The sequence below is a fragment of the Rattus rattus genome, chromosome 3 (assembly GCF_011064425.1).
Source record: "Rattus rattus isolate New Zealand chromosome 3, Rrattus_CSIRO_v1, whole genome shotgun sequence".
NCBI lineage: Eukaryota > Metazoa > Chordata > Mammalia > Rodentia > Muridae > Rattus > Rattus rattus.
This window is the reverse complement of record NC_046156.1, coordinates 137,628,016-137,641,629: the sequence shown is the minus strand read 5'-3', so window position 1 is coordinate 137,641,629 and position 13,614 is coordinate 137,628,016.

Below are 13,614 nucleotides of genomic sequence, written 5' to 3'. Positions count from 1 at the left end.
CCCAGAAGTTGTCCTTCACTTTACCGTCCTCTGACTTCTGAAAACAGGATTTTGGAGATGGAAGCTGAGGCATATTCTACTAAGTGATATGAACATATTTTTATTATATTGAAATCAGAGAATTTTTAACAGCATACACAGGAGAGTACAGGCAAAACAGAAAAAACAGGAACTAGCTGGTGTGGATGGCAGTGGTTCAGAGCCTGGAATCCACAATGTTCAGGAGGAGGAGGGTATTCCTGGGGAGCATTTAAGAGCAGAACACAAGTACTCAGTGAGAAATCAGAACTCCCATGTTTAGCATAAATAGGAATAGATCCAATGACCTCTGGGAGGGAAAGAAGCTTGGAATTTTCCATTGTTTTATTCTGCATTCTATACTGATGCTTTATCGGTTTTCTTCCTGGCATCTGAAAGGTTCAGAAATATTGTTGTCTGTAACTAACTATAGCTTTGTTTCTCAAAATGATACCAACTGTTTCCAGTCATTATCAAGAGATCTCCCCACCTAGGGAAGAGCTATGTAGTCTTCAAGACAACCTAAAATAATTTAGTTCAGCATAATATTGTTATGATTGGCCAGCTTGAAAACCACAACAGTTCTGCCATTTAAATTGCGTATACTATACATCTGCAGTCTTTAATGCAGCTTCAAAGTTGCAGAGGAAAATACTGCATTGCAGCTTTCTGTCTGCAGCAACTCTCTGGTGGTATTCTACTGCAGAGGAGGAGCCCCAAGGAAGGCAGCCTGTTTACAGCTCAGCTCTGCTAAGTACATCCTAAGCTCAAGAATACAGTGGAAAAAGGAACTTAACATGCTTGTGAGCTTGGCAGGTGGGAAGAGAAGGCTAGACACATAGATACTAATTAATCAGCTATGCTTTTTCATAATTTATTTTTAAAATGTATTATTGGCTTATCAGACAATTGAATTTCTCCAAATTGGCAGTTATTTTTATTTTATGTCAATTTTAAAGTCCAGAGAATTTGTGAAAAAAGGCTCAGAATACAAGGTATATTTGGTTGTTTCTACTAGATTTGCTTTACTTTTATAGCAGATGAGCGAACATTCCCCATCTATTTACAGCATAGACTGGAAGAGGGGAAGCTAAGCAATCTTATTTAAAAATCGTGGATGATTTATAAGGTGGTGATATCAATCATTCACTTAGGTGTCTGGCTATTTCTCTGTGTGCTTAGTACTTATGTTATATATACTAAGCATGAGAAATGTGGAGTTAAGCAAGACCTAGTCATTAATTCAAGAAATCTGTTTGCAGCTTGACAAGATAGAAATCTTAATCAGTGCATCCCCTTCCTATGGTCCTCAGACTGCTGCCATTACAGTTTCATGTCAGGCCAGTCAATGTTATGTTATACTACTTTTCCTTAAATCTTAGCTGCTAATTTCATTGGTTAGGAAGTGGCATGTATGTGATACATACATAAAATGATTTCATAAAATGGTAATTATATAATTATTAGCATTTAACAGATTGTGACCATAGGTAAAGTGACTTGCCTAAGACCACTCAGGTAGTGATGGGCAGAGTTGATTCTGATTGTTTATTTACACTGCCTCTGTTCCTCTGATGTCCTGAGAAGACCACCTTCCTCTGTTGTGCAGAGAATAGAATTCATCTTCAGTCAGAGGTCCATTTGAGATTGTATATTGTACCTTCTGAGTCTCTTATTAAAACCTTTTCAGTCTCTTTAAGATACTGGGTGAGGAATGTTTATCAAAATTGCACGGAGAATAAATATCTCAGATTTCTAATGTTTTCAGATTTTGAAATTTTCTATATATAATGTGACTGAAATCGAAACACAAAATTATTTACATGGTTTATGCAACCATATGCACCTAGCCAGAAGGTAATTTTATACATGTTATATATATTATATTTTATATCATAAAAGTACTATATACTTTGTATACAAATTTGTTGTATACCTTAGATTTGCTTGCAGCATTTCACATGAACTCAACTGTGAAAGTTTTCACTTGTGTTGTCACGTGGTCTCAAAATCCTTTAAATTTTAAAGCAGTTTGCAATTGAGACATTAATTAGAGATATTCACACTGCAGAGGTTTCTGTGCACAAAGGCTAATTTGCAGAAATAAGCTAGATTCCGGAGGGTTTCTTTCCTCATGGTTTCCTCTGTTCAGCACATCATGCCCTAGCTGCCCTCATTGCTATAGCTTTGTCCTCATAAAACAGTTATGATGCTTTCATCCTGCAAACAACCATACACAATTCGAATGCAACATCACAGACAACTTTCCTTGTTAATGGTGTAAAGATAATCACCAAAAATGTACTATATGGGACTTGTGTTTTCTCACAACACAAGGCCTCCAAAAATCCTGCCTGATTTTTAACAGAGAAGCCTTGTCTGCCCTTCGAAAAGCATGTCTCTGTGTGTGTGTGTGTGTATGTGTTGGGGTGGGGGTGGGGGGCTGTACTGCAGCTGAGAGCAGCTTGAAAGAGGCTCTGGGTGAGCTTTTGTTCTTGCCTGTTTAACAGCTTCAGGTTTAGTGAAACCTCTGTGAGTTCACCTTTGCATTTGAGTCTAAAACTTGAATCTATTAAAAGGCTCTCTGGAGCCCGCTGTGAATTTCAGTGCTCTGTGAAGGATGCTTCAGGCTCACTTAGCTGGTTTGAAATCACATGGCCTCAGGCTGTACTGTCTTTATTTGGAGGATGATGGGAATCTGGGAATTAGTTCAAAAGCTGCAACCAACCATTTTTCCCCCTTTGTCTCTAATGTCTTTTATTTAGCTTCAGTTCCATCCCAGTGCAACACTTAAGAACCATTCTAGAGAACCCAGGTCACAGCAGTTAGAGTTAATATCATCCTATTACCTTCTCTGTTATTTTTCATGTACATGGTGATGCAATCCACATATGTAAGCTTAGGGCATTTGGAGGATGAAAAAATACTGCAGCTTTTGTTGGGAAGTTGTGGTCTTGTTTGTGGGAAAACAGGGAGAAAGGGAGAGGGAAAATGATAATTAGGCATAAGTGATCTAGAGGGGGATGGAGATAGGGAGAGGGAAAAGGAGAGGGAGAGAGATAGGGAGAGAGAGAGAACCTTGAAAGTCAGATCATGCAGAGGACACCTGTAATCTCTGCAGATGGCCGAGAAGGAGGAGGCTGTATGTGCACAACGGAGAATGATTTCTGTGGCTGCCCATCGGCCCAGAAGCTATTCCCCAACACCAAAATTAATTAATAAGCTACATTTATGTCTGCATTATACCTACCCCACAATTTAGAACAGATCACGGGAGCTTTCAATCATCGCTGAACAGACTTAGAGAGGGGCTGCTAGTAGTAAAAATCCACTTTAATGTGTGAAGAAATGATTAGTCAATTCAGTTACATTGGAAAGACAAGACAGGTAGAGACGGCCTAAGATGCGAACATTATTGTCCTGAGGCTGAAGCAGAAACCGCATAATGAATGTCCAGAGGGCAGATAGCTGAGGACAACAAAGTTCATGAAAGCACTGAAACATATTGCTCCAGAAACACGATCTGGGTTCCAGTCTTAGTCAGGTTCTATTTTGATGAAGTTACTCCTTGGTTTCATACTCTACCTTTATTGGATATCAATAATGACCTACTTTGTGGTATGCATGTCAGGGGACATCTGTGATTCCATGTTCCCTGTTTCCTATATCTTATGGTGTCCAGACAAAATTGCATACAAGGTTGGAAAAGGATGAAGCAGAGTTTAGAATAGGTAGGATCTACAGAACTCTGGTTTGTTCTCTGGGAATCTTAATGTTACAGCTTGTTCAGACTCAGGCCTTCTCTGACAATCTTCATTGAAATGGCTCTCTTAGATGATCTTAGCTTGTGTGCATGCCTTTATTCAGAATGTGATTATATGCATAAATTTTATTAATGATGGAAAAGGACTATATATGGAAAAGACATTCAAGAGTGAGAAAGAGTTTTCAGGGTAAATGAAAATCATTGAGTTTAAAGAACTATGAATGCTTCCTTTGTATGGAGAAGCATTTCAGGAATCCCATGTACTTGCTTGATGGGTTATTACTGAAAAAAAGAAAGTTGAATTTGTATATCTGCCAAGAACTACTCAACCTTCTCCAGGTAGAAGGTGTGGAGAGTCAGGCCCTCCAGACAAGGTCAGAGAAGAGGAAACCCTAGTGGTAAAAGGAGTCCTCCATTTTGCACAGTGCTCAGGGAACTATCCAGTCACTTTAGACTGCGACCTCAATTAGCAGTGTTTCCCCACACCATGTCTCTTTTGAGATAATTAATGATTACTAAAGCAGTAAGTTTAAACTTCTTTTCACAATATTTGATAGGAAGATTGTATTAACTATATGTTGGGTATGTTAGTTAGATCATTGCTATTCTTCAATATTTTGAATGGCCAAAACTGTCTAGTTTTCTTTCATTTTTCTTGTTGTTATTACTGTTATTGATCTTGAGCATAGTGTTATTGTTTCTCCTGTTCTGAAATGATCAAATTAGGCTGTGGGAAATAGCTTCTGGGCAGAAGTAAGGATAGCCTATGAAAGCATCACATGTGATCTTTAGGCTCTCTGTCTCTTCCTCCATATGTTGCCTTCATTACTGGCTGCCATGATAAAACAGAGGGTATATTTTTGCCCTGTTTGGCCTAAGAAAATTTAAATGGATTATCTGAAAGAAAAAAAAACAAAAAGAAAATAAATAGGAAGCTGAGCAAACATATGGGAAGTTGGCTCTGAGAACATGTGCTTAGAAGGTTCCTGTCCAGTGTTAGGAGAATAATTTTTTCCCTGCCCTGTTGGCCCTTTCTGTTTGAGGCACAGGGCAAAAGACTCCTGAGCATTAGTACTAGGTAACTAGGAATAGGTCAGGTGGAACACAGCTGTGCAATGAGTAAGATGGACAAAACTACTGCTGAGAAGGAGCAGCTCATTGGTTCCTCATCTTCATAGCATCTGAGCTGCAGATAGGCTAAGGCACTTGGGAGCTTTTCTTCCCAGCACTCTTGAGTCACTTTACGTTTTCAGATGCCAAAATGCCTAATTTTTATATCATTGGCAGTATGACTCAACTTTTTTCTCTAACTTCAATGGGTATTTTAAGCACCTTCACTTATTTTCAGCCATCAGAATTGTGTCCAAACCACATGCCTAGTTCAGACATTACTTGCTCACTTAAAGTTTGCCTCAAGTAGAAGGATAGGGCAATAACGTTGTTTTTCTGTAATCTATTGCTCTGAGCTCTGGTGAGGAGTCTCTGTTTATAGCTCTGAAGGGCATGTATAGTTTATATATCTGATGTCGAAGGGGAGAGTAGGGGCTTTATATCAGTGATCAGACAGACAAGTGCTTTTGAAACCAAGTGAACACGAGGAACCTTGAAATCACAAATTAGACCACATGTTCACAATTGAGACTTACAGAGATGAATTTTCACTGATTGTGCTAACCTCTGACAGTTAATTCTAATTTCTTACATCCTCTTATCTAGATTTCTTGTCTGCTTTTTCTCTTCAGTCATTTGTTAATTTACTTATCCGTTATCCATTTGTCCATCCAATTGAGCAGTAACTTTCCTAAGATTTTACTAAGTGCCAGACACTCTCTAGGTGCCAGAGACGCTCAATATACTGTCCTAGAGCTGGTAGGTTCTCATAACAATCCATCTATGGCTTGTGGTTTTTCTCTCATTCATTCAGTTACTGGCACATTTCTTGTCTAACTTCTGCACTGCCCCAAGCACGACTGTTAATATCAGGTCAGCATTTCCTGTCTGGTTTTCACCATCATATTGGTATTTATAGTTACTGTATCTATTATATCAACTAGATTTTTGGGATGATCTTTGCACCTAACTGGGAGTAATAGAAATAGAGATGTTGGATCCATAGGAAAGAGTTAATTTTATTTTCATATCTGTGGTATATGCCAAGAAAACAGAGATTGAAAGTGGATCCTGACAAGACCCCATGGGAATCATAGCTCTAAAGAGCTTTGCAAGTTATCCCATTCAAGTTGTAGAAATCATAATTCTTAACTACATCTTTAGCCAATCAAGACCAAGCCTCTGCTGTAAAGTTTTCAGGGACAGGGCATTCACATGGCAACATACTCATGGACTTCTATAACAACTATATCGATCTTCCATATACCATGTATTGCTTATATCAAACTTTACATAATTTTCTACAATATCCTTTATTTTCCCATCACCTTTAGAAGCAAGAAGAATGTCATATTTCTCCATGCACCAATTGTATTACTGTAGATGTTTTAATTTAAGTAAAAAAATATTTGCCTTTTCTTCCATCATTGGTCTAAGCATGAAGAATTCCTTTGGAAGAATACAAAGTGCTCTTATTGAGCCAGTGGGATCTTCTTCCCTTGGTCATCCCCTTCTTGCAGAGAATGGTTACTCCTATAATCACTTCCCCTCTTCTGGTAAAAAACTGTAATTGTTTCCCCTACTCCTTGCAGAGAATTTTTTTTGTTCTGGTGGCATCAAGGTCTGCTGTTAGATAAATCTTCTGTGTCTGAATTTAGAGTCATGAATGAAGGTGGCTTTTCTAACTGGATATGGGAAAGGGGGGACAAAAATCTTATAGACAAAGTGCATGCAGTAGGCAGATACTCTACAATGTCACATAAGTATTTGGACACTTTGTTATATCACCAGTCTAGCCTCCCCCAATTCCTGTAAACCTTTCCATGATGATTCAGTTTTCTCTCTTACTTATTTAAACTTTGCCATAAGGTATGCTGCCCTAAACTCATTCTGCTGGAGTTGCTGAGTGTAGACTTATGGTAACCTAAAGGGAAATTAGAGGCCATTTTGAGATTGTTTGCCCTGGATTTTGCAACTCCACCTGCCCTATAAGTTTGCATTAGTTGAGGAAAATTCTACTCCAAGAAAATTCTTCTATATAGACATTTCGTGATGACAGACTCAATAAAGACATTAGCTAATCACGAGTGGATTCCCAAAGCAACATGAAATCCTATTAGTAATGTAACTAGAAAAATTTGTCCAAACAGCATTGAGCTGTTACTTATATCACATTCTAGAGATAGACTGTCCTTTTTGGTGGTTAAAATTTATGACCTACAAATAGTACATTCATTTAGCCAATGTTTTTATTTATTTATTACACATTGTATGTGTACTAAAGCTTAAATGATACTTGAAAATAGTTTCATGCTTATAACTAGTTAAAATTCCATTATTTCTTAAATGACAGTGTTTTCACCATTGTGCCATTTTATTTAATAAATAAATCATTTTTCAGAACCAACTAAATGTGTGTTTATACAATAAGCATTAAACTAAATGCCAGGGTTGCAGAAGTGTATATATGACTTGAATTTCAGAAGCTTACTGTTCATTGCTTTGTCCACATATGCACATGCTCCAGTTGAAATAAGAGCCCTAAAATAGACTCAAAGAGAGCTGCTGCAATTTTAAAGCAACAAATAGACAAAAAAGCAGTGTGAAAGAGTATTCAGCTATAGTGCTGTAGGATTAGAAAGACTTGTTTACTCCTGTCTCTATCATTATAACCAATGCTATTTAAGGAAATTACACACCCCAACTCATATGCTTTTCTCTGTAGAATAAGAAAATCAACATTTATTTGATAATGTCTTGAAAGGATTAAATAATATAAAATTATTTATTTCCTATTTCATCCTAAGACTATTTAAGAGTTTTAGTATGTGCCCACACAAAGAAACAGCCTCTCATGAGACAAAGAACTGGCATAAGGGAGGTACCCAAGAATCAGTTTGGGTGACCTTAGCTGTGACTTTGGAGATATGGAACCTGAAGAGGTCACCTTGGGTAGCCAAGCAGGAACCTTAGTGAAATGATAGTGACACCAACTCACCCACAAAACTTTTAACCCAAAATTTATTTTGTGTACAAGAATACAGGCAAGGGGAATGGAGCAGAGACTGAGGGAATGGTTAAACAATAACTGTCCTAATTTGAGACCAATACCATGGGCAAGCACCAATCCCTAACACTGTTAATGATAGTCATGCTTGCAAAGAGAAGCAAGTTGTCTTCTGAGACGTTCCACCCAGCAGCTGACTCAAACAGATACAGGCATCCATAGCCCAACAGTGGATGGAGCTGGGGGACTCTTATGAAATAGTAGGAGGAAGGATTGCAGACCCAGAGAGGATAGAAACTCCACAGGAAGACAAACAAAGTCAACTATCCTGGATCCTGGAGCTCTCAGAGACTGAAAAACCAACCAAAGAATATAGGTCTTTCCACATAGCAGATGTGCAACTTGGTCTTCATGTGGGTCCTGAACAACTGGAGTAAGGACTTTCTCAAAAGCTGTTGCCCGTAGTGAAATATGTTGTCCTAGCTGGGATGCTTTTTCTAGCTTCAGTGTGAGTGGAAGTGCCTAGCCTCAAGGAGACTTGAAGCACCAGGGTGAGGGGCTACCCAGGGTGGTCCCATCCACTCTGAGGGGATGGGAGATGGGGGAAAGATTGTGTGAGCCAGTGACTAGGAGAGGGAAAGTGAGTGGGATGTAAAGTGAATAAATGAAAAAAAAAACGTGTTTTATTAATTATTTTACTTATTTACATGTCAAATATTGCCCCCTTCCCAGTCTTCCCTTTGCAAATTCCCCATCCCGTTCCCACTCCCGTTTGACTCTAAGAGGGTACTTTCCCCTCTCACCCACTCCAGCCTTACACTTGTAGCATCCCTCTTCAATGGGGCAACAAACTTCCACAGGACCAAGCTCTTCCCCTTCTACGGATGCCCAATAAGGCAACCCTCTGCTACATATGTAGCAGGAGCCATGTACCTACTCATGTATACTCTTTAGTTAATGGTTTAGTCTCTGGGAGCTTTGAGGCCTCCAGTTAGTTGATATTGTTGTTCTTCCAATAGGGTTGAAGTCCCTTTCAGCTCCTTCAGTTCTTCCCTAACTCTTTCTGTTAGGGTTCCCAGGGTTAATCCAATGGTGGGCTGTAGTGTCTGCATCTGTGTTAGTCAGGTGCTGGCAAAGCCTTTCAGAGGACAACCATACTAGGCTCCTGTCTGGAAGCACTTTTTGGCATCAGAAATAGTGTCCTAGTTTGGTGTATGTAGATGGAATGTATTCTAAGGTGGGGCAGTCTCTGGGTGACCTTTCCATCAGTCTCTGCTCAGTTTTTTTTTTTTTTTTTTTTTGGTCTGTGCATTTCCTTTAGACTGGAACAATTCTGGATTAAGAATTTTGAGATGGGTGAGTGGCCCTGTACCTCCACTTGTGGTTGTGCCTGTCTACTGGAGATGGTCTTCTCAGGTTCTATTTATCTTCCCTCTGTTGGGTATCTCTGCTAATGTCATCTCCACTTGGTCATGAGAGCTTTTCATATTCCTGTTCCCTAGTACTTTCTAGTGGTTTCCCTCCCTGTCAACCCTACCCACCCCATTCTTCACTCCCACACGGGTACATATTTCTCTTTATTATTCTGGCCCTGGACTTTTATTTTGTCTCTTTTCACACCTGAGCCTGACCCCCCTTTCATTCCCCTTCTATTCTTCTACCCAGGATCCTCCTCCCTCCTCCCCCTAACTCGCATTATTATTTTGTTCCCACTTCTAAGTAGGATTGAAGTATCCACACTTTGGCCTTCCTTCTTGTTAAGCTTCATATGGTCTGTGAGTTTTATTGCTGGTATTCTGAGCTTTTGGGATAATATCCACCTCTCAGTGAGTACATACCATGTATGTCCTTTTGGGTCTGGGTTACCTCACTCAGGATGATATTTTCTACTTCCATCCATTTGCCTGCAAAATTCATGAAGTTGTCACTTTTAATAGAGGAAGATCATTCCAGTATATTAATGTACCACATTTTCTGTATCTGTTTATCCACTGAGAAACATCTGGGTTGTTTCCAGCTTCTGGCTGTTATAAATAAGACTGCTACGAACACAGTGTAACATGTGTTCTTGTTACATGTTGGAGCATCTTTTGGGTATATGCTAGTAGTACTACAACTAGGTCTTCAGGTAGACCTATTTCCAATATTTTGAAGAACCATCAGGTTGATTTCCAATGTGGTTGTAACAGCTTGCAATCCCAGTAGCAAAGGAGAAGTGTTCCTCTTTCTCAACATATTACCAGTATCTGCTGTTGCCTGTGTTTTTTATCTTAGCCATAATGATTGGTGTAAGGTGGAATCTAGGCGTCATTTTGTTTACATTTCCCTGTGACTAAGGATATTGAACATTTCTTTAGGTGTTTCTCGGCCATTCAAAATTCTTTAGTTGAGAATTCTCTGTTTGGCTAGGCAACACATTTTAAAACTGGGTTATTTGGGTTTTTGGAGGTGAGATAATTAAAGTTCTCTGTATATTTTGGGTATTAGCCCTTTCTCATATGTGTGGTTCATGAAGATTTTTTCCCCAGTATGTGGGTGGCTTATTTGTCCTACTAACTGTGTCTTCTTCATTACAGAAGCTTTTCAGTTTATATGGTCCCATTTATTAATTGTTGATCTTAGAGGATGACTTACTGGAGTTCTGTTTAGGAAATTTCTCTATGTGCCAATGAGTTCAAGGCTCTTTTCCACTTTCTCTTCTATTACTTTATGTGTACATTGTTTTATGTTGTGGTCCTTGATGGACTCTCCAGTGTCTTTGTGAGAACACTTAGTAGCATTCCTGTTTCTGTTAGCATTCCTTTCATTATGTCCCATAAGTTCGAATATGTTGTCTCTTTGTTTTCATTGAATTCAAGAAAGTCTTCAATTTCTTTCTTCATTTGCTCCCTGAACAAGTTATCACTGAGTTAGAGAGTTGCTCAGTTTCCATGGGTATATGAACTTTTTGTTGTTTTTGTTGTTATTCAAGTCTAACCTTAGTCTGTGGTGATCAATAGGAAACATGGGATTCTTTCAATCTTCTTGTATAAGTTGAAGCATATTTTTTGATTTATTATTGCAAATAATTTTATAACCCTCACTTGCTTTTTCCCTAGAGCTCTACCTGAGCTCGTCCAACCTCTCATAGCTTGTTCCATCAAGTTGTCAAAAACCATTTCAGTTTCATTTAGTTTCCATGCAAGCTTATGCTTTTTCCACAAACACCAGGAGCGGCAGTTGCTCTACAACTGCCATCTACCTCTGGGGCTGGCTGTGCTGCCCACCGATGACAGCCCTGCAGCTGTGCGCTCTCTCTCTCTCTCTCTCTCTCTCTCTCTCTCTCTCTCTCTCTCTCTCTTTCTCTCTCTCTCTCTCTTTCTCTCTCTCCCACCTGAATTGTTGTGAATGGAAAACACCAGACTATGTTAACATTTTAAAGTCACCCAGATGACGCAACCACTGGGCTCAGAATCTATTGTCCCAAACTAATCAGCTATTCTATATTAGAATTTGTGTGTTGGTGGAGGCTGCTATCAGTTCTAGTAGCCCCCTGGCTTATATTGTACCCATCTTCTCTGCCCCACAGTCTGGCCAAAGAGCCTTTTCATTTCTCATGTCCTCTTCTTCCTCCTGGGACCTGAAAATCCCACCTCTATATCTTTGCCCAGTAATTGGCTTCTGCTGTCTTTATTGACAGATCATCAGCTCCTCCCCCTACAGATTATGTGGTCAGTTTTGGAGAAGGTACCATGGGGTGCTGAGAAGGTATATTCTTTTGTTGTAGGGTGAATGTTCTGTAGATATATGTTTAATCCATTTGTTGCATAACTTCTAATAGCTTCACTGTGTCTGTATAGTTTTTGTTTCAATGGCCTGTTCATTGTTGAGAATGTGGTGTTAAATTCTCCCACTATAATTGATAAGGTTCAATGTGTATTTCAGCTTTGGTGAAGTTTCTTTTATGAATGCAGTTGTACTTCCATTTGGGGCATAGAGAGGATGGGGGGGCATGAACGGGATTTAAAGTGAAAAAGTAAAAAATTAAAATTAAACATTAAAACATATTTATAACAAAACCAAACAACAAACAAACAAACATCAGATTCCCAAGAATCAATGGGGGTGTTCTAGGCTGTGACTCACAGCATTAGGGATATGGAGTCTGGGATATCTGCCTCCTGTTGCCAGGCAGGAACCCTGGTTGAGTGTTAGGAACACCAAACCACCCACAAAACTTTCAACCCCAAACTTATCCTGTCAATAAGAAATGCAGGGATTGGGAATGAAGTAGAGACTGAACGAACAGCCAGTCAATAACCGGCCCTACTTGAGACTCATCTTATGGATAAGCACTAATTTATGACACTATTAATGAAACTCTGTTATGTTTGTGGACAGGAATCTGGCCTGGCTGCCCTCTGAGAGATTCTACCTACCAACTGACTCAGTCAGATACACACACCCACAGCCAAACAGTGGATAGAGCTTGGGAACTCTTGGGGAAGAAAGGGAGTGATTGCAGAACCTAAGAGGATAGGACTCCACAGGAAAATGAGAGAGTCAACTAAGCTTGGCTCTCTGAAACACCAATTAAAGAATACACACGGACTGGACCTACACCTCCCACGTATATGTAGCAGATGTGCAGCTTTGTTTCAGGTGGGTCCTGAGCAACTGGAGTGGGAGCCAACTAAAAAGTGGTGGCCTCTCACCTTGTCTGGCCTCAATGGGAGAAGAAGCACTTAGCCTCTCAGAGACTTGAAGTATCAGGGTCTGGGAATACCCAAGGGAGCCCCCAACTACCTGCTCAGAGGAGGAGGGGAAGGTAGATGGGGGAAGGGTTGTGAAAGGCAGCGACCTGGAGGGGGACCATGAGCAGGAAATGAATAAGTAAAAAAAAAAGAGAAGTAAAAAAATGAAAGAAAAAACAGCTTGTCTTAATACAATATTGTGAGTAGTGTATAGCAGACTAAGGAATTAAAACCTCAGAAGATGGAAAGATCTTCCGTGCTCATGGATTGGCAGGATTAATATAGTAACAATTGCCATTTTGCCAAAAGCAATCTACAGATTGAATGCAATCCCCATCAAAATTACAACACAATTTTTCACTGACATAGAAAGAAAAAAAATAAATTAAATATTGAAAAAAAAAAAAAAAAAACAAAAAAAAGCCAAAAAAAAAAAAAAAAAAAAACCCCAAAAACCCTATACTCAACAATAAAAGAACTTCTGGGGGAATCACCATCCCTGACTTCAATCCGTATTACAGAGCAATAGTCATAAAAACTGTATGGTATTGGTACAGAGACAGGCAGATAGATCAGTGGAACAGAACTGAAGACCCAGAAATGAACTCACACAGCTATAGTCACTTGATCTTTGAAAAAGGAGTTAAAACCATCCAATGGAAGAAAGATAGCATTTTCAACAAATGGTGCTGGTTCAATGGAGGCCAGCATATAGAAGAATACAAATCGATCCATTCTTATCACCGTGTACAAAGCTTAAGTCTAAGTGGATCAAGGATCTCCATATCAAACCAGACACATTCAAATGAATAGAAGAAAAAGTGGGGAAGAGTCTCTAACACATGGTCACTTGGGAAAATTTCCTGAATGAAACGACAATGGCTCATGCTCTAAGATCAAGAATCGACAAATGGGACCTCATAAAATTGCAAAGCTTTTGTAAAGCAAAAGACACTGTCATTAGGACAAAATGGCAACCA